This window comes from Lissotriton helveticus, chromosome 6 (genome assembly GCF_964261635.1).
Source record: "Lissotriton helveticus chromosome 6, aLisHel1.1, whole genome shotgun sequence".
In the NCBI taxonomy this organism is placed as follows: domain Eukaryota; kingdom Metazoa; phylum Chordata; class Amphibia; order Caudata; family Salamandridae; genus Lissotriton; species Lissotriton helveticus.
Genome location: NC_136067.1, coordinates 18,098,253 through 18,122,205, shown reverse-complemented (window position 1 = coordinate 18,122,205; position 23,953 = coordinate 18,098,253). Strand labels below are relative to the sequence as shown.

Sequence of the window (23,953 nt, the reverse complement as noted above, 5' to 3'; positions counted from 1 at the left end):
TGAACAACTGCCGATGCATGCGTTCAAGAAAGCTAAAAACATCAGGGACAAAGTGGTCTCTTCCTACCTAGGAACCCCGGCCCCCCCCACTCTGCAAAGCATATGGAACCTTCCCCAAGTGGTCGGACATTTCAAATGTACGAAGTGCAAAGCGTGCCCACAGGCAATGGAAACCAAGGTCTGGAACTATCGTAACAATACAGTTACTTTGAAAACAATGACTAACTGCAACACAAGTGACGTTATCTACGCCATCATATGTCCTTGTGATCTGGTATACATCGGACAAACCAAACAACATGTCAAAAAGCGGATCTTACAACATTGCAGCAGGATAAGGTGCCAAACACCGGGCTCCCCTTTGGTTGAACATTTCATGTCTAAATCACACACCCCTGAATCCTTCAAATGGCTGGTAATTGAAAAAATCACGGTGGGACCCAGGGGTGGCAATTTGAATTCACTACTGAACGTTAGGGAGTGTAAATGGATGTACACTTTGGACACTGTTGACAATGGCCTAAATGAACTTGATGCGACTTACTCGCAATTAGCTGGACTTGTATCCGACCAGTAAGATGTTAAAACATAATGTGTGTAATATCCAGGACAGGGACTCTGTTTTGAACTGCACATTTGTATCAATATGTTGAAGATAAAGCGATGCTGGATGTGTAAATATATGAGCGATCTATGCTTAGAGAATATTGTGTTAGATCTACCAATTAATTTCTCCCATGTTGAGGGTTGACATGTACATGTACATTAACACTAATATATGGTATAATATCATCATGGGTCCTTAAATACATGTGCATATGCCATCTTGCTCCTCAGTACCCATGCCCATGGAACCCCGTTGGCCTGCGATGATACCGACACATTAATCTCTATCACCGGCTCAGTGACTGCGTTTAGCCAATGCCAGTGGTTCCGTGTGCACACACACAGATGTGACAAGAGGGATTCCGTAACCATAACTTTGTCTCTCATTATAGGAACAATTTGCCAACATTTCCTTTTCTGACGTTTGTTGACCTAGACACCGATGTGTACATAGTAGATTATTAACGCCTGCAACTATCTTGGTCTTCAGATAGTCTTCGTTATCTAATATAGCAATTCAGACAGACCTCCCGAGTCCGGAGGTTTAACAGTGTCTCAAGTTCGGCACATGCGCCCCACGCAGTCCTCCAGCCGCGCAGCAGCCAGCGGCAGCACCGCGAGGTGCCGGGACACGCCCACTAGAGACGCTCCCTGGAAACGCCTGTTACATGTATGGGTTGACGTGCGCCTGCGAGCTGTCACTGTGAATCAATCGGCAGCAGTCACGCAGGTATGCTCGCTCCGCGCTGTTTTGCGAAATTACTGGGTCAGATTAATCAGTTACCGAGGAGAAGCGCTTACGGTCCTGGCTAACTCAGGCAGCGCGACTCTTCTTGTTATGTAAGAAATGTTGCCATAACCTCCCCAATCGTTGTTTCTCTCAATAAGTATGGGACAGCACGACTTGTATAGATTGGGCTCCCCGGTTATCCTCCAGAGTCGGATGTCGACCAGTATTTTATTATTTTTTTGGCCCACCCACTGTTTTAATTATGGATGATTGTTTGCCATAAGCTCCCATTTATTTTGGTTTAAATCACATGGGATAGCGGTCCTCCATAGCCTGATGTGGTCATGAGACCGACCGGGAGGGTTTCTGGTCCCCCCATAGTATGGACGGACCGAGAACCTCCCTTACACCCCTATTGAATTTTGTCTACCACAAAGATTTGATATGCGAAGCAATACAGTATCTCTGTGTTCTTCCAGATGGTGTAACTTACCTACACGCTGAACTCTACCGCCCGGTGGATGTAGGACGCTTGCCTCACCCACGGACAGACCGGTCCCAGTATCGTCATCCACGACTTTTGTAAGAGACCAATTGCTCTTCAAAGAACGGGCGAACACAGTAAGTCATGGTTCTCCTGTTTGGTCTAACTTACCATGACCTGCCCACATTATCCTTCCTAACCGCAATCTATTTCCTTCAGAGAACAACGGTACAGGCGCGAGTCCCAACTCAGAAGGGATCCCACTCGAACGCCTGCGCATGTAGGTACACCATGAATTTTGCCCTGTTTTTTAGAATTTAATTGATTCCATCTAGTGATACACATTTCTGTTTTCCTAGGTGCTCAATGTCACTGTTTTTAATTGTCCTGAGGAAGACCCCAAACTGAGGCTTCACCCGCCCTTAACTTGGGGGTCGAAACGTCGACAACATTATCAACACATACACGCCCTACCGAACTTGCTAAACTCAGCTCCTGTGTATAGTGTATTTCTTGGGAACTACTGTGATCTGTAACATGACTGGAAATGTTCTGTGAATAAGACTGAATTGTTTATAGGACACAATTCCTTTTCTTTGTCCCTCATTCTTTTCCAAACACACCCTACCCCCCTTTAAAATCCCTTTCTTATCTGACAATCACCGAGCACTAATTGAAGAATTATACACAATTTACCATGTATTGTATGAATATGAAATATAGTATATGTGTAACTGCAGCAAATCATTGCGAATAGTTGGATTAAATGCAATTTAAATGACACTTACTTGGTGGGTGTACCTTTTTTGTTTAAGTAATGATTTGTTTAACTGTTTTGTAATCGACCACCCCTCTTTTTATAACATTGTACTGACCCAGGTCGATGAGGTAAGGGTTTACCCCATTATTACCTACCACGCCAAGGAAATGCAAGCAGATTCCTGAGTTGGGGGCCTGTTGCAGGCCCACAAGATATTGGGGGGAAGAGGGGGCACCTGCATTTGCATGGACGAAGTGGCAGGTGTCGCGCAGTGCCATGCAAATGCACAAATGCCTTTTTTGAATTGTGGTGGGTGCTGTTGACAGCACCGCCCGCCGCAATGCAGTCCGCCCACCATCACAATAGACCCCAGAGTGTGGAGTTTCAAAAACTTTAACTATTCCTTAAAAATCAAAACAGTAACCAAAACACATTTTTTCAACTGTTTTCAGGGAATGTCACAGTGCTGAATCTAGGCATCCAGCACTGAATTAGAAACATTTACTTACCTGCAATTTATTGTAAAACTCCATTCATTCCAATGTACTATACGTGCTAAGTGTTGCTAAGTGTTGCAATCTGCTACATTATCTGTAAACCAAAACCAGTATAACCTCTACTGTATTTTTTAACTGTATTACAAACAAAGTATCATATTACTGCAAAGTATTTATATGCTTACATGTGCCAGGCTTGCTTGGTTCTAGAAAAATAAAAGAACAGTGTATTGTTTATAAAACAACAATTGCCCTAGAGTTCAGTTCTTGAGTGTGTGAATTCCTTTACTGACTAAGTGTGTATATTAAATGCTTAACACTGTCCTCTGATACTGCCTTACTACTCGACCAAGCTACCACTTTAGAGAGTAAGGTTCTATCTAACTTTAACCTCTGCCTACCTTTGGAGACTCTTGGACTCTATACACAATGTGCCTCACTTTGGTGCAGTATATTTAGAGCCAGCTTCTTACATTGATGGATCAGCAGTGCGATACACAACTTGCATTTGTTGGACTACTTGGTTATCATCCGATCACATGACAGAACTCATGAATTGACTTTAGAATTCAGATTTTTCAAATTGCCATTTTTACCTAACTACTAAATGTCTTGTTAGGGCCTTGCTTAAGTCCCTTTCGAATTTTAGAAAATAAAAAGTCACTACAGTCAAGGGTAGAGGGGTTATAACTTTTTGGTAAAATGTCTCAAGAAAAGAACCCAGCTATTAGTGAAGATAACCATGATGGCATACAGGACATGGTTGAGGAGCTTGTCCTCACCCCTTACCTCCACCTGTCTTTTCTGGACTTAAGGAACTTATGCAAAATTAAAAACATAGCCATGGGCCAACATCCAACCAAACAAAAGCGCCTGGAGCTGTTGACTGAGTATGCTAAGGCCCACCCCTCTGAGAATGGTGATGACCTACCAGATGGGGAAGGAAGTGAGGAGGCTGGAGATTAGTACCTAGCACCATAACTTCCTAGGGAAGAAAGGATCCCTGTGCCCTTGCTTCCAAGAGTTAACCTCTGGGGACCTAGAGGTCACACAGGTGGCTCAGGTTCCAGTGAGGGCTTCGAGGACAGCCTCAATGATGATGGCAGCGGCCAAAAGGTTGGAACTAGAGTCCAGACTCCTGGCTCTAGAAAAAGAAAGAAAGGGGATGAGTTTAGCACCCATCAATGGTGGCAGCAATTCAAATAATAAGGATGAACAGCAATCTTATAATCCTAAAAGCCCCAAAGGGATTATCCCTAAATATGAGGAGGGTGACAATATTACCAAGTGGTTCACAGCCTCTGAAAGGGCTTGTGAAGCCAGAAGGGTGAAGAAGGCATTCTGGGGGGGCGCCCCATTGGGACTGTTTTCTGGTAACTGCAGAGACAGACTTCTGACCCTTTCTGGGGCAGATGCTGGGCCCTATGACATCATGAAGAGAACTCTGATTGAGGGATTTGGACTCACAACTGAGGAGTACGGAATTAAATTCAGGGGGGCTCACAAAACTCAAAACCAGTCCTGGATTGATTTTGTAGACTACTCAGTAAAGACACTAGGCGGTTGGTTAACTGGAAACAATGTGAATGACTTTAATGGAATTTACAACCTGTTTATGAAGGAACACATATTAAGTATTTGCATTGATGAAAAATTGCATCAGTACCTGGTAGACCTAGGTCCACTTTATCCCCAAGAATTGGGAAAGAAGGCAGACCACTGGGTCAAAACAAGGGTAACTAGGACATCCACTGGGGGTGACCAAAAAAGGGGGTTACAAATCCTCTACAGTGGAAAGACAGTGAACCCCTTAAAAACAAAAGTATGGAGTCCCAGTTAGCCCCCCAAAAACCTGTCCATGAGGGTGAGCCCAAAGACTCGTCACAAACTAAAACAGGGTACCAAAGTAAGAATTGGGATCCTAACCGAGTATGGTGTCACAACTGTCAGAAGGCAAGACACCATACCAAGGACCCTAGTTGTCCTAAAATCCAAGCCCCGAGCACAGCTCCAGGGGTTACTACTATAGCTCCAGGGGTTGCCAGCATACTTTTGGAGGAGGGGTCCTCAGATGAGGAGGTCCTCCTAGCCTTCAACTGGAAAATGGGCCCAAGAGGTAAGCTGGAGGTTCCAGAGTGGAATACACACTTCCATCACCGACTAGTGAATAGAATTCCAGCTACTAACCTGAAAGATACCTGTGCTAGTCACACTGTGGTGCATGACAGGTTGGTTTTCTCAAACCAGTATGTCCCAGGGGAAACAAAAAGAGCAAGGATTGTCCCAGAGGGGGTCACTGTTAGGCCTGTGGCTGTAGTGCTCCTAGAAATAGTTGGGACCCTTAGATGGAGGAAGGAGGTAGTCAGTAAAGTCCTCCCCCTTGATTGTCTCCTGGGTAATGACCACCTAGAGGTAGGTCTAAACCAAGGAGAGGTGCTGGTTCAATGCCAGACCTCACCCAAGTAATCTGTGGGGGTTCAACCTGCAGTTAGTGCAGCTAATCCCCAAAAGAAAAAGAAGGAACAGTGTAGGAAAGGTGGGCAACTGTTCGCCACAGTTCCAGTGGGCCAGGGAGATTCTATCCCAGTAAGGGAGAACTCCAAAACTGGCACTGGTACAGTCCCCAATAGCCAACAAAAAGACTTGACTAGTCAGGCAACTGTCCAGCCTGAGTGGTGGCTCCTCAGCTGGCAGAACAGAGGGTGGAGGAAGGGTGTTCACTACCAAGTGTAGTGACCTCCTACCTTAAAACAGCAGACAAGCCACCAGAACCCAAAGAAACCTGTACGGTAGCCCCTTCACTTACCAGTGAGGAACTGAAGGTGTGGTTTGGGCATTGACAGCTGTCAGTAGCCTCTGCTGGTTGTTAGCCTTTATGACAGCACTGTCCTTGGCATGGTGGCCAGCCCCCTGCCAAATAGCAAGGTAGGCCCCCTGACCCTTTTAGTCATGGTGGGGTTGCTCAAGCTGTGGATGACCTCCGTGGGTAAGCTGGACCTTGCCTTGGCTAAGTTAGAATTTACAGAAAGATTGGGTGAAGACACTAAAGAGCTAGGAAAGGAGCATTGGGAGTTAGGTCCTGAAACTGTTGAGGCAGGCCAGCTCCCCAAAGGGACTGACACTGACAGAACGATGTAAGGCACAGTAGTCCCTGAAATTTTTAAAACCACGTCCTATACTCTTATGTGCCAGAAAGACTAGGAAGAATCTCCCACCTTTGGCAGAGTCTCCTGGCTTTTGGGATGGGGGTGCTTGTGTAGGAAAGTGGGTTTCTATTGCAGTAATCCCCTCACTTTTTGCCTGGCTACTGATGCACTTTTTGTTGGTGTGCCCAGGGTACCTGCCATTCAGGTTCCCAGGTCCTGTGTTCTCTCCCCAAAATACACCCAATTGGCATGTTTGGCCACATGTCAGTCCATGGTAAATGGTAGCACAGGTACCCAGGACACTGTGACCATAGAAGGCCCCCACTATTTATGCCACCCTTAGAGGTCCTGTACTCTGAAGCTCACACACTGCCTTTGCAAGCTGCATGTCTTGATGCAGAACAAAGTAAAGAGTTGACATAACCACAAACCACTGCCTGGCATACATCAGTCACCCCTTTAGCTGGGTGCCCTATGTCAGTGGTGAGGGTATAAGTGCATGAGCCCTGTACCCCCACAGTGCCTAAGTCCATTCCTGGGCAATGTAAGTGCAGTGCTGCCATTAAGAGTATATGGTGCTAGGAGTTTGTCATTACGAACTCCACAGCACCTTAATGACTACACCGAAGACTGGAAAGTTTGGTATCAAACTTCTCAGCATATTGAACCCACACTTATTCCAGTGTGGGATTTAATGTAAAATGTACAACAGAGGGCATCTTAGAGATGCCACCTGAAATTCGACCAACTACTCGTGACCTGACTGAGTGGCTGCTTAGGTTGCCACCACTGATGCACCCTGAACTACCCAGGCAACCCTCCTTGGGGATTTTCCGCAAACTTTTAAAGACCTGGCTCTTTTCCCAGGCCTACTGATTTTATCTTTTTCTGCCTTTCTGAGACTCTATGTTTGTCTATTTCTGAGACTCTTTGTCTGTTTGTCTACTGCACCTTGATGCCCTTTGGGCTAAGTCCGCGCATTACAAGACCTCTATTCATTCATTCATTCACCACCAGATATGTTTCTGATCCCCTTGATCAAGATCCTGCTGCTCTGGGGGGCCTGGATCAATGCATATCCTAGGTGAGGTGCCAAGGGTCCTCCCCGAGGATGGGCAGGGTTCACGAAGAAGAGACTTCAAAGTCCTGCCACATTGACCAGCCTCTACAGACCAATTGCTGGTTTCAGCAACTGGTCCCCACCGGTTTCACCCCCACTTTGGGTGGGAGAACCGGTGGGAAAAACAAGTGAGGAAGGGAGGTGTGCTCACCTCTGCCAACTCTATCCTTCAGGTGGGGGGAGAATCTAGGTGAAGCACAACCTGAAGTCCCTGCCATCTTGAGGATGGTGGGACCTAGCTAACCAACCAGGGACAGGCTCCTGCCCCCTCCCACAGGAAAGTGGCAAAATAGGGGTTCACCCACCCTAGGGAAGGGATCCATTGGTCCCTGCCCTTTACCTACATGTAACGCCCCTAAATGTAGTATTTAGGGGGCACACTGAGCCTTGCTTCCTCAGATTAGAAACTACAAGAAAAGAAGATAAGAAGAAGGACTAAAGTGCCATGTAGAGTTAACAAGAGGTCAATGCCCACTGACTTGGCCCAGCCCTACTGGCCTGTCTCCACTCACCCTTCTTCTGTGAAAAACCAATGTGTCCAATTAACATTGCATTCATAACCGCGGCAGTGGGATTTTTCGCATGCCTCTTTCCCACCAGTTGCAGTCTGCCCGTTTGCCTGGTGGGTGGTGCTGTATCGCTACAATTGTGGTGGATCAGGGCCAAGCACAGCCGGCATGATTATGATGCTGGCAGTAGCCAGCCTTTCCGCTGCGATGGAACCACCATAGGAAGGCTGGCAGAGATATATACTGGCGGCCCATTGGGGGCCCCCAATATATTGGGGGTGTTGGTGGACTGGGGGGGTCATTTTCCTGTATTAGGTGGCAGGCACTGTGCAGTACCTGCCACGCAGTGCAGGGATATGCAGGACATGCTCATTTTGACATCGCAGTGGCTGCTGGCACCAACAACCGCCGCAATGTTAAAGGTCGAAATCCGACCGCCGCGGTCAGATGTCGAATGCTAATATGACCGGTGGTTATGCCACGGTGCTTGCAGGTGGTCTTTTCCCACTACCAGGGTGATCGGGGTGATATTCCGACGACCATCCTAATGACACCCTAAGTGTGAAGTTTTGAAAACTTGAAATATTCCTTAAAAATCTAAACCAAAAACCAAAACGCATGTTCTAAACTGTTTTCAGGAAATGTCCCAGTGCTGAATCTAGGCATTCAGCACTGAGTTAGAAAAAGTATCCATTCATGCCAATGTACTATACCTGCTGCGGGGTCGATTCCGATGTCAGTCGGATGGGAGTCCGACCAATTAGGTCGGGATGCTTTCTGAACAAGATCGGAATAGGCAACCTGAGATCTGCGGGGTCGATTCCAATGCCGGTCAGAAGGGAGTCCGACCGATTTGGTCGGGATGCTTTCTGAACTAAATCATATTTGGTCAGTCGGAAGGGCACTGAATTAATCAGATAGGGCTTTCTGAGCCTGTTTCTAACCGAATTGCGTACACAGTTCCGAACGACTGAGGGGCCAATTCAGACAGGGCCAGTCGACCGGACTCCGTCGTGCTGCTCCCACATGGTCTGTCTGGCCCGGGTGGGCCTCCCATAAGTGTCAAGGTGCCTGGGCGGGGGACCCCCTTTTGCAGTCCCGTCCTTCAGCCCAGCTTTCCAATGGTGCAACCAGATGGCCGGGTTGCCCTAGAAGTCCCGATGGGGGCTAATTCGCCTTCCCAATCCCAGCCAAGGCTCCAGGAGGTCGGGCACATCCGGGCATAGAGTCCCCTGAGTCTCTCAATGTGCATGGGTTCCCAGAAAGAGGGGTAGCCTTAGTCTGAATTACTAGGGACAGGGTATGTGGGACATCCCTCCCAGGCTGGCGGCTCTTTGCCGGTGACCAGATGGGCTATGCTCTGACAACACCTCTCCTCCGTCCGGGGGTCTCCGGCCCATGGCATGGCAAAGTGCGCAAGACGGGCTCCATGGGTCCCGGGCAGTCCTCCCCAAGCATCCGGGGCCAGGAGCTGTGGTGGTCCTCCTCGTGCTGGAGGCCAAGACAGGGTCCCCAGGCAACTCAGTAAGTGCAAGGGCAGGCCGGAGCTCAACTGTGGCTTGGAGCGGGCATCTCAGGCTCTGTCCTGGTATACACCCGTTACAACGGATCTTTTACTCCGCACTACCATTACAACGCGACCATTACTCCGCATACCATTACAACGCATTGCGCTGGGGGGCGCTCTAGGATAGGGAATAAGTATAATTTACTATCCAACACCTTCCCTAGGGTCCACGGGGACTGGAGTTAGAATAGTAAATTATACTTACCACTATCCAGCGCCCCAAGGCGCTATGTGTTGTAACGGTATGCGGAGTAAAAGTCACGTTGTAATGGTCTGCGGAGTAAAAGTATGCGTTATAACGTCATACATCCCTCTGTCCTTGGTCCTGCTGCATGGCAGGGTACCCAAGATGGTATCCAGCGGGCCTGGGGAGACGTCCCCTGTGCTTCCGGACCTTGGAACCCCTGCTGGGTCTGGGGGCCCCACTGGACCCTCAGTCAGGTGCTTTGACCCAGGGCCCCATCCCCCAGCTTGCTGCATTGCAAAAGGCATAAGTCGGGGTTCCGTTGTTCCCATGGAGCCTCTTCTTTCTTGGCAGAGTTTAGGAGCTCGAGCTCCTGAGGGCCCTGGGGAGGGGGGCTTCCCCACCCCGGGCGAGGTTCAGAGAGCCTGGGGATGCATCCCCTGTGCCTCTGGGCCTGGGAGCCCCGGCTAGGCCCAGGGGGCCCACTAGGCCATAGGCTGGGTGCTTCGGCCCTGGGCCCCATCGCCCGGCCTGCTGCTCCACCAAGGGCCCAAGACAGGGGTCCGTTGGTCCCATGCAGGCCTCCTCTGATTGTCAAGATGTCCGCGGGACTCGGGTTGGAGGGCCTGTGGGTCCCCCTTGCAGCTTCTATGGCTGAGGCCCTGGGCCTCTGTTCCCAATGCCCCGGGGCCCACTTACTCTTTTGTTGGGGCACAGAGTGACCAGACTGCTTCCCTTTTGTGCCCGGTCACCTGGTCGCACCTATCCCCTCGGCCATCTGGTTGCACCTATCCCCTCGGCCATCTGGTTGCACCTATCCCCTCGGCCATCTGGTTGCACCTAACCACTCGGCCATCTGGTCGCACCTATCCCCTCGGCCATCTGGTCGCACGCTATGCTTTCCTATAGGGTGACCAGATGGCTGGGATTCCCTGGAAGTCCATATGAGGGCTCCTTTGCCTCCCCGATCCCGACGAGGGCTCCAGGAGGTGGGTACTTTCGAGCCTTTGATCCCCTCTGTCACCTCGTGTGCATGGATTACAAGAAAGGGGGGTCATTTTTCTCCGGATTACTAGAGAGAGGGTCAGACAGACCTCCGTGAGGACCGGCGATTCTGAAACAGGGAAAGGCTGAACCCGGGCCTGCCCACTGGGGCCCCCAGGAGCCCAGGTATGCACCTGCCTCTCAGCCCCTTCCTGATGGTAATTTTTCTCTGAGTTTGCTCAGTCAGACCTCCGTGAGATCCAGCAATGCTGAGACAGGGGAAGGCAGTACCCGGGCCCACCTGCCGGGGCCCCCAGGAGCCCAGGTACACACCTGCCTCTCAGCCCCTTCCTGATGGTAATTTTTCTCCAAGTTTGCTAAGTCAGACCTCTGTGTGGTCCGGCGATGATGAGACAGGGGAGGTCAGCACCCGGGCCCGCCTGCCGCGGCACCCTGAGGCCCGGGTAAGCACTTGCCTCTCAGCCAGGATAAGTTCTTCTCAGAGTCAGGTTCCTTGGGAATGCAGCCCAAAGCGGGTGGTCAACTCCATCTAAGGCTAAATACATGCACGAGACCGATAGCCAACAAGTACCGTAAAGGAAAGTTGAAAAGAACTGTGAAGAGAGAGTTCAAGAGGGCGTGAAACCATCGGGAGGTTAATGGATGGGATCCGTGCAGTCGGCCTGGAGGATTCAACCCGGCAGGAGGGTTGGTAGCCCGGGAGTTCCAGATCACCTCCACGGGACTGGCGCCCGGGACGTACCTGGCCCCCGCTGGGCGCATATCCCGCAGGCAGTGCGTCGCGACAGGCTCTGGGTTGGCTGAGAACGCTTTAGGGTGGCAGGTGGCCCTTCGCTCAGGCAAAGGGTGTTACAGTCCCCCTTGCAGCAGCTTCTCTGTGTCCGTGGGGCCAAGGGAGATTTGACAGCCTCTGCGCCCTCCCCTGGGCACCCTTCCCCGGTTGCCTTTCAGGGCGTGCTGGGGCTTTTGAAGGGGGGACAGGCCCCCTGCTCCCGGTGCAACAGTCGACTGGGGTGGACTGTTCTCAGTGTGCCCCAATAGTGTTGCGCCGCTGGGCGGGGAGGCCCATGCCAGGTGCCAGGGTTCTGAGGAGATGTCGGTTACCCACCCAACCTGTTTTGAAACACGGACCTAGGAGTCTAAAAGTGCGTGAGTCTGAGGGATGTGCGAAACCCTGTGGGGCAATGAAGGTGAAGGCTGGCGCTTGCTGGCTGAGGTAGGATCCCGCCACACTTCCAGCAGCGAGCGCATCATCGGCCCATCTCACCTGCTCCGTCAGGTGGAGCATGAGCGTGCCTGATGGAACCCGAAAGATGGTGAACTATGCCTGGGAAGGGCGAAGCCAGAGGAAACTCTGGTGGTGGTCCGTAGTGGTCCTGACATGCAAATCGGTCATCCGACTTAGGTATAGGGGCGAAAGACTAATCAAACCATCTAGTAGCTGGTTCCTTTCAAAGTTTCCCTCAGATAGCTGATGCTCTGAGCCCCCAGTTTTATCTTGTTAAGTGAATTGTGGGCTCGATTCACAGAACTAACTTAAGACAAAATCCTAAACTTACTACTTTTGGCATTCACAGAATGCACTTACTACTTTTGGCATTCAAAGAATGCACTTACTACTTTTGGTATTCACAGAATGCACTTACTACTTTTGGTATTCACAGAATGGATTTACTACTACTAACTTTACGTCTGCACTCGGGCCGGAAATTCTGGCCCAGAGGCGGAGATTCCGGCCCAGAGGTGGGACTTCTGGCCCGGAGGTGGGACCTCCAGCCTGGAGGTGGGTCTTCCGGCACGGAGGAGGGTCTTCGGGCCGGAGGTAGGGATTCCAGCCATGGCTAAATCTCTGCCACCAGCCAGAATCCCCACCTCTGGTCCGGAAGTCCCACCTCTGGGCAGGAATTCCCACTTCCGGCCTGGAATCTCTGCCTCAGGGATGGAATCTCCTCCTCCGGGCCGGAATCTCCTGCCGAGTGCAGATGTAAAGTTAGTTGTTGTAAATCCATTCTGTGAATACCAAAAGTAGTAAGTGCATTCTGTGAATACCAAAAGTAGTACGTTTAGGATTTTGTTTTAAGATAACTCTGTGAATCGGACCGATTAGAGGTCTTGGGGCTGAAACGATCTCAACCTATTCTCAAATGATAAAATGGGTAAGAAGCCCGGCTCCCTGGCATGGAGCCTGGCATGGAATGTGAGTGCCTAATGGGCCACTTATGGTAAGCAGAACTGGCTCTGTGGGATGAACCGCATGCCGGGTTCAGCACCTGATACTGACACTCATCAGACCCCAGAAAAGGTGTTGGTTGTATAGAGAGCAGGACGGTGGCCATGGAAGTTGGAATCCGCTAAGGCATGTGTAATCAATGATCTGCCGAATCAATAAGCCATGAAAATGGATGGCGCTTGAGCGTCGGGCCCATACGCGTCCGTCACCAGTGCAGAGAGCCACAGGGGCTAAGCTGTGACGAGTAGAAGGGCCGCTACGGTGCACACGGAATCCCGGGGCAAGGGCCCCCGGTGGAGCCGCCTCAGGTGCAAATCTTGGTGGTAGTAGCAAATATTCAAATGAGAACTTTGAAGGCCGATGTGGAGAAGGGTTCAATGTGAACAGCAGTTGAACATGGGTCAGTCGTTCCTAAGAGATAGGCAGGTGCCGTTCCGAAGGGACGGGCGATGGCGTTTTGCCCTCGGCCGATCGAAAGAGAGTTGGGTTCAGATCCCCAAACCTGGAGTGGCGGAGATGGACGCTCTCAGGGCATCCAGTGTGGTAACACAAATGATCCCGGAGAAGCCGGCGGGAGCCCCGGGTAGAGTTGTCCTTTCTTTGTGAAGAGTGGGGTACCATGGAATGGGTACACCTGGCCCTGGAAAGCATTGTAGTTTCGGTGGCATCCGGTGAGCTCTTGCTGGTCCTTAAAAATCTAGGGGAGATGGTGTAAATCTCGCACCAGGCCGTACCCATATCCGCAGCAGGTCTCTAAGATGAACAGCAGCAAGTCAGATCCAAAACTTTGGGAAAAGGATTCACTCTAAGGACTGGGTAGGTCGGGCTGGGGCATGAAGCGGGGTTGGGCGCATGTCATGGCTGGACAAGGCACCTCCCTCTGGGGCGGCGGTGGCTCTGGACATGAGCTAGGCCCTTTCTGTCGATTGCTCAAGCTGCGTTGGTCACCTCTACCGTCCTCTCTCCCCGGGGGCTGACGTTCTGCCTCTGTCGGCACCTAGCAGCTGACTTAGAATTGGTGCAGACCAGGGGAATCCGACCGTTTAATTAAAACAAAGCATCGCGAAGGCCCAGTGCTCTGAATGTCAAAGTGAAGAAATTCAATGAAGCACGGGTAAACGGCAGGAGTAACTATGACTCTCTTAATGGCGGGAGTAAATATGACCGCTCCGGGGACAGTTGCAGGTGGTGATTTTGGTTTGACTAGGGTGGTACACCTGTCAAACAATATCGCAGGTGTTCTAAGGTGAGCTCAGGGAGGACAGAACACTCCAAGCAAAGCTTTTGTCTCTCCGTGCATGGGCGCCCATGGATGCCCTCCTCCATCACACCCAGGGGTGGGTCTCACTGCTGCTGGGCCAGTGGGATTGACACAGAGGGGGTAATATGGGCCTGTGGGAGGCCACCTCCACCATGTGCCCTCCAGCACGGGGCTTCCCCCTCCTGACCCTGCCCCATCAGGGTGCGGGGACAGGGGCCACCATCCTTTGTGGGTCAGCAGGGCGACTAGATGGCCTGCACCGGCCGGGCCTACCCTTCCCTCCCGCTGCTCCCAGTCAAGTCAAGCAGAGAGGCGAGCAGGGGCAGCCCCGGGGAAGGAGCCTCCTGAGCAGCTACCTTGGAGTGCATAGCCACCCTTGCTGGTCTGCCAGGGCAACTGTGTATGGCACCCTCCCAGGCCATCTGGGGCTGGGTCATCCTGTGTCATCTGGTCACCTGGCTGCACGACCAGACAGCCCTGCTGGCTGGGCAACCAGATGGCCCTGCATGCTGGTGGCCAGGTGAACTCCAACTTTTGTCCTTCCCCAAACTTCTGTAAGCCCCCACTACGTGGAGGCTTAATAGTGGAGAAAAATGGGCTCGCCGGGTAGGCCGTTGAGGAGAGGAGGTGGCCTGGGCTTAACCCTCCTTCGTTTAAGCCGAGAGTCTGGGTGCTAGGGACGGGGTATACCAGGGCCCCTGGGAGGCTTTCCCTGGCCTGGCTAGTGTTCGAAGCTGGGCCGAGGCCTGGGGCTTGAGCTCTGCCCTGCAAGTCAGCCGAGGTTCTGGGCATTCATCAGGGCCAAGGGAGGCTCTCCCTGGCCTGACTATCGATCGGAAGCAGGGACCGGGCCTGTGGCTTGAGCTCTGTCCGGAAGGCCATGGGGCGATGGAGCCTTGCTCTCAGCTTGCTAGAAAACAAGCTGAGGGTCTGGTTGCAGGGATCCTGGGTCCATCAGGGCCTGGGAAGGCTCCCTGCTGGCCTGTCTGGGTGTTGGAAGCTGAGACCAGGCCCGGGCTGGAGCCTTGTCTGGCAGGCCATGGGGTTCTGGAGCCTCCCCTCCTGCAAGCCAGCCGAGGTCCAGGCATTCATCGGGGCCAAGGAGGGCTCTCCCCAGCCTGGCTAGGGTTTGGAAGCATTAACCGGACCCAGGGCTTAAGCTCTGTCCAGCAGGCCATGGGGATGCTGGAGACTCCCCATCCTGCATGCCAGCCGAGGTCCGGGCGTTCATTGGGCCAAGGGGGGCACTCCCCACCCTGGCTAGGGTTTGGAAGCAGGGACCAGGCCCAGGGCTTGAGCTCTGTCTGGCTGGCCATGGGGTTGCTGGAGCCTCCCTATCCTGCAAGCTAGCCGAGGGTCCGGGCGTTCATCTGGGCCCAGGGAGGCTCTCCCCGGCCTGGCTATGGTTCAGAAGCAGAAACCGTGCCCGGTGCTTGATCTCTGCTCGGCAGGCGATGGGGTGCTGGAGAAACCCGTCCTGCAAGCCAGCCCAGGGTCCGGGTGCTGGGGACATGGGGTTACATTGGGGGCCCAGGGAGGCTCTCCCCGGGCTGGCTTAGGGTTTGGATACTGGGACTGGGAACAGGCCCGGGGCTTGAGCTCCGTCCAGTAAGCTTGGTGGTGTGGGAACCCTTCTGTCCTGCTAGCTGTCCAAGGGTCTGGGCACTGGGGACAGAGGGTCCATCAGGGACCAGGGAGGCTCTCCTTGGCCTGGCCTAGGGTTTGGAAGCTGGGACTGGGACTGGGACCTGGCCCTGGGCTTGAGTTCCATCCGGCAGGCCCTGTGGTGCAGGAACCCCTCCGCCCAGCAAGCCAGCCGAGGATCTGGGTGCTCAGGACCTGGGTCTGCCGGGTTCCAGGGAGGCTCCCCATGGCTTGGCTGGGTGTTAGAAGCTGGGACCGGGCCTGGGGCTTGAAAGCTCTGCCTGGTGGGCCTGGGGTGCTTGAGCCCCCGTCCTGCAAGGCAGCCGATGGTCCAGGGACTGGGGTGCACCGTGGACTGGGGAGGCTCTCCCCAGTCTGGCTAGGGTTCGGAAGCAGGGACTGGGACCGGTGCTTGAGCTCCTACCAGCGGGACCCGGGTTGCAGGAGCCGCCCCATCCTGAAAGCTAGCCAAGGGTCTGGGCACGGGGGAGGTCCGCGGGAGGCTCTCCAGCCCTGGTTTCCCACCGAATCATACAAAGTTCCAAACAATTGCTTACGATGCCTGCTACGTGTTCGTGGGAGTCTGACCGATTCAGTCGGGATACTTTCCGAACGAGATCGGAATTGGCCCTTAAGTGTTGCAATCTGCTACTTTATCTGTAAACCAAAACCAGTATAACCTCTACTGCATGTTTTAACTGTATTACAAACAAAGTATCATATTACTGCAAAGTATTGATATGCTTACCTGTGCCATGTTTGCTTATTTCTAGAAAAATAAAACAACAGTATATTTTTTTACAACAATTGGCCTAGAGTTCAGTTCTTGAGTGTGTGAATTCATTTGCTGAAAGAGTGTGTACATCAAATGTGTAACACTGTCCTCGGATACTGCCTTATGGTTTGACCAAGCTACCACTTTAGAGAGTAAGGTTCTATCTAACTTTAACCTTTGCCTACCATTGGGGACTCTTGGACTCTATACACACTGTACCTCAGTTTGGTGAAGTATATATAGAGCCAGTTTCTTTCAGTCATTTGCCGCATTTTCTGTCTTCTCTCTCCTTAGTTCCAGATTCTGGTCTTTGAAACAACCGCCTAGCCCTTCGATTGGTCCTAATTTGGTCTTGTGAACGGGATTGCTAGTTTTGTATGAAGCTGGTACTCGCGCCTCTTGTGAGGGCAATAGAAGACTGGCGGGCTACAGGGAGAAGGAAGAGTATTCAGGTTAGAGCGCCATATAGATGACATTCCATTGAATTTAGTTCTCCTCCAATTCATTTTCCCATCTACACATCCCCTTCCTAAGATTTTCCAGCCGTGGGAAAATAGGCATCTGGGGTAGAAAATCTGTGTTAGCATGGTCCCTACCATGCAGATGGCGGACCTCAAATTGGAAGGGTAGGAGAGAGAGAAGCCATACAAGAACCCTGTGATTGTTACACTTGATTCTGCTAATACAGGTCAAAGGGGCATGGTCTGCATAGAGGATAAAATGGCCTTTGCCACAATCTGAGGTATGTGTTTAAAGGAGAAATGGTTTGGAAAAATCTGAGGATGAAAGGATGGCGCTAGAAGGGGAGATGTCCATTACAACACAGGCATTGCATCGTAACGCCTTCACTACAAAGTTTTCACCATTACATTGCATGCTTTTACAATGCACATGCCTTTACTACGCACTATATTACAATTTTTATTAATTTTAGAGAATGGAATATTAATATTCATGTAATTTTATTAATATGGTTAATTGTGGCTTTGGGTGGGATGTTATAAATATTCAGGTAATATTTTGACAAGTTTTTATTTGTAATTTCTTTACTTAGATGTTTTTTAAATGATTTTTAGAGTATTTGTAAAGAAATATTAATCTCAAAAGGTAGAGAGTTTCCCAGGGACCAGAAAGGACTGGGTATCAACAATTTTAACAAAAAAGAAATCCTTTCTGTGTATTAGTCTTTCTATAAGTGACCAACAGGCCTACACATTTAACTCATTTGGTGTTACTTTTAGGTTTTAAGCAGTTTTTCAACATTAGTACGCCACACTAGAATATCATTTTGGTTACTCTCAAAGTTTTTTATTTAAAATGTTTTTTTTCCGTAAAAACTTTTTTTTAAAAAGAAGAACATGTATATTCACAAACTTTATATCACACTTTAAATCATTTAAAAAGTGTGCTCTGTTACACTTATAACTGCTATCTAACAATTCCGGGTTACGGTTTCTAGTTCAGAGTCACACCTGGTTCAAACAATATTTGTGTATTCACATTAAGTAAATCAAAACAATACAATTCATTAATAATTAATAAGTCCTATTTGTCGACGCGTTTCGGTGCGTAGATTGCATTTGTGGCACCTTCCTCAGGACAGACGAAATAATTAAAACAAACGTGATAGCTTCTTTCTAAAAAAGGAAAAAATAAATATAATCAATATATTTTCCTAAGGAGAGTTTTTATTCTAGTTGTGGACTAATTTACCAGTGGTTACTTTTTAATATATTGGGTCCCCTTACTTGAAATTTTAGGGATTTCAGTCCTTGTATTGATCTTTCAGGACTTCTTTATTCCTATATGGCGTTACGCTTCTCCTCGGTAGCACCAAAATCTTATTCTCTTATTGACTTTCTACAAAAAGAAAAGCAGGGAATTATGCACCATGCTGGAGATAATGGTATTGGCTAGTGCATCCATATTTCATAATTTACTCACTTATAGAGATTTTATATATCCCTTTAAAATATGGGTGTCTGTCAAAGCTGGTACTGTTTTCCAGTCTGGCCCACAAGCGTTTGGTGGTATTACTTTGCCACATACATTTGATAATGTTACTGCGCCTGTAGACAACACATTGATTGATTAAAGAGTTTTTGGCCTACTTATTTAAGTAGGTTTGGCTTAGAGGAGTAATTTGGCTGATACCCACCTGGCAAATTATTACTCAATGCTTACACTCTGGCTCTTTCTTTCTTGCACCCTCTCCAGTGGTGTCTGCCAACCTATATTTGGAGTGACATAGTGGTGTATTTAAGTATCATCACCTCCATTATTTTCACCATGTTCTAATAACCCTATCTTCTATGCTTCTAGGGCAGTTGGTATGTCATACATACCTTGTTTAGTTGACGGGTTTGGCATTGGTCCAGAGTGCGCCTTGACTTTTTGTTTGGAGCGATAATCTTACTTTGGTCTGTTCTTTTACCTGAAAGGTTAATAGATCATCTTAAGATGGGAACAGAGACGTGTTGATATTTCGTCTGTATATTGCATCTGCCGCCTTAACATGGGCATCTACTGTTTACTTTTCGCCCAATATCTCGCTCTCTTCAAATAAAGCCCCGTAATCCTTCGTTATTATTCCTGGGAGCGGGTCCCTCACCCTTCGCCTGTTCTTTCAGAACATCAAGCCCCAATTTATGTTCATTATTCTCACTGGCGGTAAAAGTTCCCCACTGTTCGCCTACTCTTTCAATGGTGCATGGACTATTACCGTCCTCCTGCTCAAGTAGCGCAGCCACCATCAGCTTTTGCATTACCCGGACTATTACCGTCCTCCTACTCAAGTAGCGCAGCCCCCGTCAGCTTTTACATTCCCCGAACGCTTACCTTCTCATTGCCGGCACCGAGAAAATTGCTTGCGACCGCTTCCTGCTTTGGCTGCTTTCGATTGAGCTGGTTACATTGTATCCGCCTTAAATACCCATACGTATCCTAAATTGGTTAGCAATTGTCTCGTTGATTGAAGTAAATTGCTTTATTGCGCGGCAAAATTCGGCACCATTTTTGTAGTTTTATTATCCCTATTTGACTACCGTGCCACGAGTTCGAGTCCCCCGTATTCCCGAATCTGACCCTCATTATTTGATTAATTTAATTTTGCAGGCATCATGTCCCTGCATTTACTTTATGTCTGTGCCACATTCTCGCCATAGTATTGTTTTGCCAATTATTTTGCGTGTATAGTTTACGGAAAAAAAACATTTTAAATAAAAAACTTTGAGAGTAACCAAAATGATATTCTAGTGTGGCGTACTAATGTTGAAAAACTGCTTAAAACCTAAAAGTAACACCAAATGAGTTAAATGTGTAGGCCTGTTGGTCACTTATAGAAAGACTAATACACAGAAAGGATTTCTTTTTTGTTAAAATTGTTGATACCCAGTCCTTTCTGGTCCCTGGGAAACTCTCTACCTTTTGAGATTGTTCTACAGCTCTTTGAGCTGGAGAGTGGGTGCTGAAAGAATTTTATAAATATATAAAAAAATGGATACCTTACGTACGTTTGGTTTCTCTGAAGACCAATTCAAACAACTGATTGGTGACTCTTCAAAGACCATAAACTCCATGACACTCACGAAAAATGACGATGAGAGGTGGAATAAACTTTGGAATTTAAAGAAAAAGATGATAAGAACGGAATTACATTCCGAGTTTATATTTCAGTATTGTAGGAAAGGAATCATACCGGTTGGTCTTCAAATCAGAAACGAACCAGGTCTATTTGTCAATAATGAGAAGTTCAAGGAAAGTTGGACATTAATCGCGAATAGATGCAGTCGCGACTGGATGTTGCTCATAATAGAGACCGCACAAGCCATTATCATAATAGAGAGGGAAGAAATTGAGACCCTAGAGAAACAGCTGAATGACAGCACAGCGCTGGACGTTGCGAAGAAAAAACTAGATGAGATCAAGGATGATATTAGCGGATACCAGGAGTACATGATAAATAGAAAAAAAAACAAATTGCGGAAAGATATAGCCAATTACAAAATAGAAACTGTGTATCCCTATATCCAAAAAGACTATTATGAGCAACCAGCTCCAACAGAATACAATGGCAAACACTTCAACTACAATCGAAATAGGTATCACAAAAAGAATGTAACATTCTCTGATACCTCTTACAATAGCTCCGAGTCAGAAGGGGATAATCACCAGGATCAGAGAAACAGATCTGATGAGAGACAGGGAGGCCAGACAATCAGAGAATACCAACCAGTTTTTTTAGGACAAACACAGAGGAGACAACAGCGAGGTTTCAGAGCCCGGGGGAGGGGACGTCAGGGCAACCAACAGGCAGGAGGAATGACACGGAGACCGTATATGCGGACCCGCAGCCAGAAGGAATGGGATTAATAGGAGGAAATCCCACACCCCCAGAGTGCAGACAGACAGCAGAGGGAATAGCCCTAAAAGCCCCAATAATCAATCTCTCGAACAAAATACTTAGTGAACATGAAACCAGTGTCCTTGAAAAGGGTCTTGGATTTGCTCCCAGCACAACAGGCTGCAGATTCAACATTGAAAGAGATGTAAGGGACCTTTTTAGAAAGATTAGAATTAAGAAGTTTTTCATGGGAAAAGATGGTAGAGATGTCACAAATAAATCTGGCCTAAAACCTCCATCTACATGGACACCCAATATTGGGATGGTCGGATCAGAGGTAGATACTTTTGAAAAAGCAGTAACCAGTGGCCTAGAAAAATTATTAGACACACAGGCTTGGACAGAAAACAATCTATCAAAAGAAGAAAGGATGGCATTAAAGTCCTTGTCATCTTGTGAGGAAATCACGATAAAACCAGGAGACAAGGGTGGGAGTATAGTGGTTTTAACCACCACAGACTACGAGAATAGAATGATGAAACTTTTAAACAATGAGTTACACTATAGACCAAGCAGCGTGAGAGAATGGGACAACTTAAAGAAGAAGGTTCGTGATGTTGTTAACTTTGCCAAAGAGGACAACCTCATATGTGAGGAGGAGTATAGGTTTTTAATAAATGAGAATCCTAAGGTCCCAGCACTATATGGGCTGCCAAAGGTGCACAAAAGTTTGGAGGATCCTCCAATGCGCCCTATAGTGTCTGGGATCGATTCGTTAACTGAGCCCCTCAGCAAATACGTGGATCACTTTATTCAGCCCCTGGTCACGAATTTGCCCTCGTATATCAAGGACACCACCCATATGATCTCAAAAATTGAAGGGAGAGAATTTAATAAGGACACTCAATGGTTGGTGTGCCTCGATATCGAAGCGCTATATACAAATATCCCGCAAGAAGACACTGTAAAAATGATGAGGGATATTTTAGGTAATGAAAATGGCGATTTAACCACGCATGACACTTTCATTATAGAATGCATAGAAATAATCCTAAAAAATAACATCTTTTTATTCAAACAGGATTACCATTGTCAGATCAAGGGCACCAGTATGGGAGCCACATGTGCTCCCAGCCTGGCATGCCTGTATGTCGGTAATTTCGAGACAAAGCATATTTACAATGAAATGTGTCCTTTTTTTGAAAACGTGAAGTGCTGGTCACGTTTCATAGATGACATTTTTTTCATTTGGGAGGGGGAGGAAAACGAACTAGACACCTTCCTAGACTGGATAAATTGTGGGGATCCAAACCTGAAGTTTACCTCCAACAAAAGCCAAGTGTCAGTAGATTTCTTGGATATCAAGATTCACGAAAAAGAAGGGGTCCTCAATGTGGACTTATTTGTTAAGCCAACTGACCGAAACACGCTTCTTCACCATAAAAGCTATCACCCGAGGTGCCAAAAAGAAGGGATACCTTTTAGTCAATTCCTAAGAATAAGGAGGAATTGCAGTGACAGAGCGAGTTATGAAAAACATGCAGCCATTTTAAAAACAAAACTCGCCCAAAGAGGATACCCAAATCGCTTAATAAAACAGGCATATAAGCGTGCAAAGTATTACAATCGTGACAGTTTATTCGAAGCATCGTCCAAACCTAAAAACTGTAATGATCAGATCGTTATGGTAAATGACTATAATGGCTTTAGTAATAAAGTGAAGAATCTGATAAACAAAAATTGGACCATACTAAATAAAGTAGGAATAACACCTATGAGTAAACCCATATACGCATACAGAAGAAATAAGACCATAAGAAATCACTTAGTACAAACCTTCAAAGAACCAAAAAGAGGAGGACAACTAGACGTTGTAAGTAACAACCCCATCAGGGGCAATTTACCTTGTGGTTCTTGCTCGCACTGCAAACATATTATCAAAACTGACAAATTAGAAGTGCAGGGCATTACCCATTGGATGAACGAACACGTAAATTGTCGCACTGCCAATGTAGTGTACCTGGTGTTGTGCCCTTGTAACAAATGTTACATTGGTGAGACGGGCCGCGAAATGCGTCTACGACTCACGGAACATCGTTCTGCAGTTAGAAATAAAAAAAAGAATGCCCCCCTAGTTGATCATTGGACAGCGCAAAATCACAGTATAGATGACATCAAGTGGTTTATACTGGAAAAGATCAAGATATCAGTAAGAGGGGGCGATTTAAACAAAAAACGCAAACAGAGGGAACAATTCTATATGTCCAAATTCAAGTCATACTATCATGGATTAAATGGACGGGAGGAGTGGGATAGAATGATTCGGTAATTACCCCACAGGACAGTATACTTTCTACCCTGGTACACTTTTACTGAAGTCTGTATAAAATGAAACATATATTATGTATTCTTGTACTCTGTCTGTACCACTGCAAATTAAGTGTATACTTTTAATCCAGGCATATTTTTACTTAAGTCTGTATAAAGTGAAATATATACTATGCACTTCTGTACTCCTTTTATACCAGTGCAAATTACATGTATTGCTGAGTAAATACGAATTGTCCATTGTTTTAACATCACTATGGTATTTGCTAAATCACATAAAAATGCAATAATTGGTATCCATTTGAGAAACGAGGCATGCACTGGTATCGAACGTGTGGCTTTAATGTTCTGTCTAGAAAATAATGTATGGACAAAACGGGTAACTTCGTTCTTTTTCTAAAAAACAAAGGAAAAATAAACTCATGCTAGGGCTAGGTAGAGTAAACAAGACTAGAGATGAGGCCCCAGATTACCCAAAATATAAAATTCAGCTTGTGGCACAGTGAGTTTGGGCGTCCACAGCGGTCTCGAACTCGAGACCCTGTAGTTCAAAACAAACACCACGAACTACTAAAATGGCGCTAACAGATGGGCGCCGACAACTATACACGCAAAATAATTGGCAAAACAATACTATGGCGAGAATGTGGCACAGACATAAAGTAAATGCAGGGACATGATGCCCCTGCAAAATTAAATGAATCAAATAATGAGGGTCAGATTCGGGAATACGGGGGACTCGAACTCGTGGCACGGTAGTCAAAT

General features: G+C 48.1%; 1 pseudogene; it reads left to right on the top strand.

Annotated features, from left to right (window-relative positions):
• Nucleotides 1-10,973: 10,973 nt before the first annotated feature.
• On the top strand, nt 10,974-13,613 carry LOC144765635 (28S ribosomal RNA; annotated as a pseudogene).
• The last annotated feature ends 10,340 nt before the right edge of the window (nt 13,614-23,953 follow it).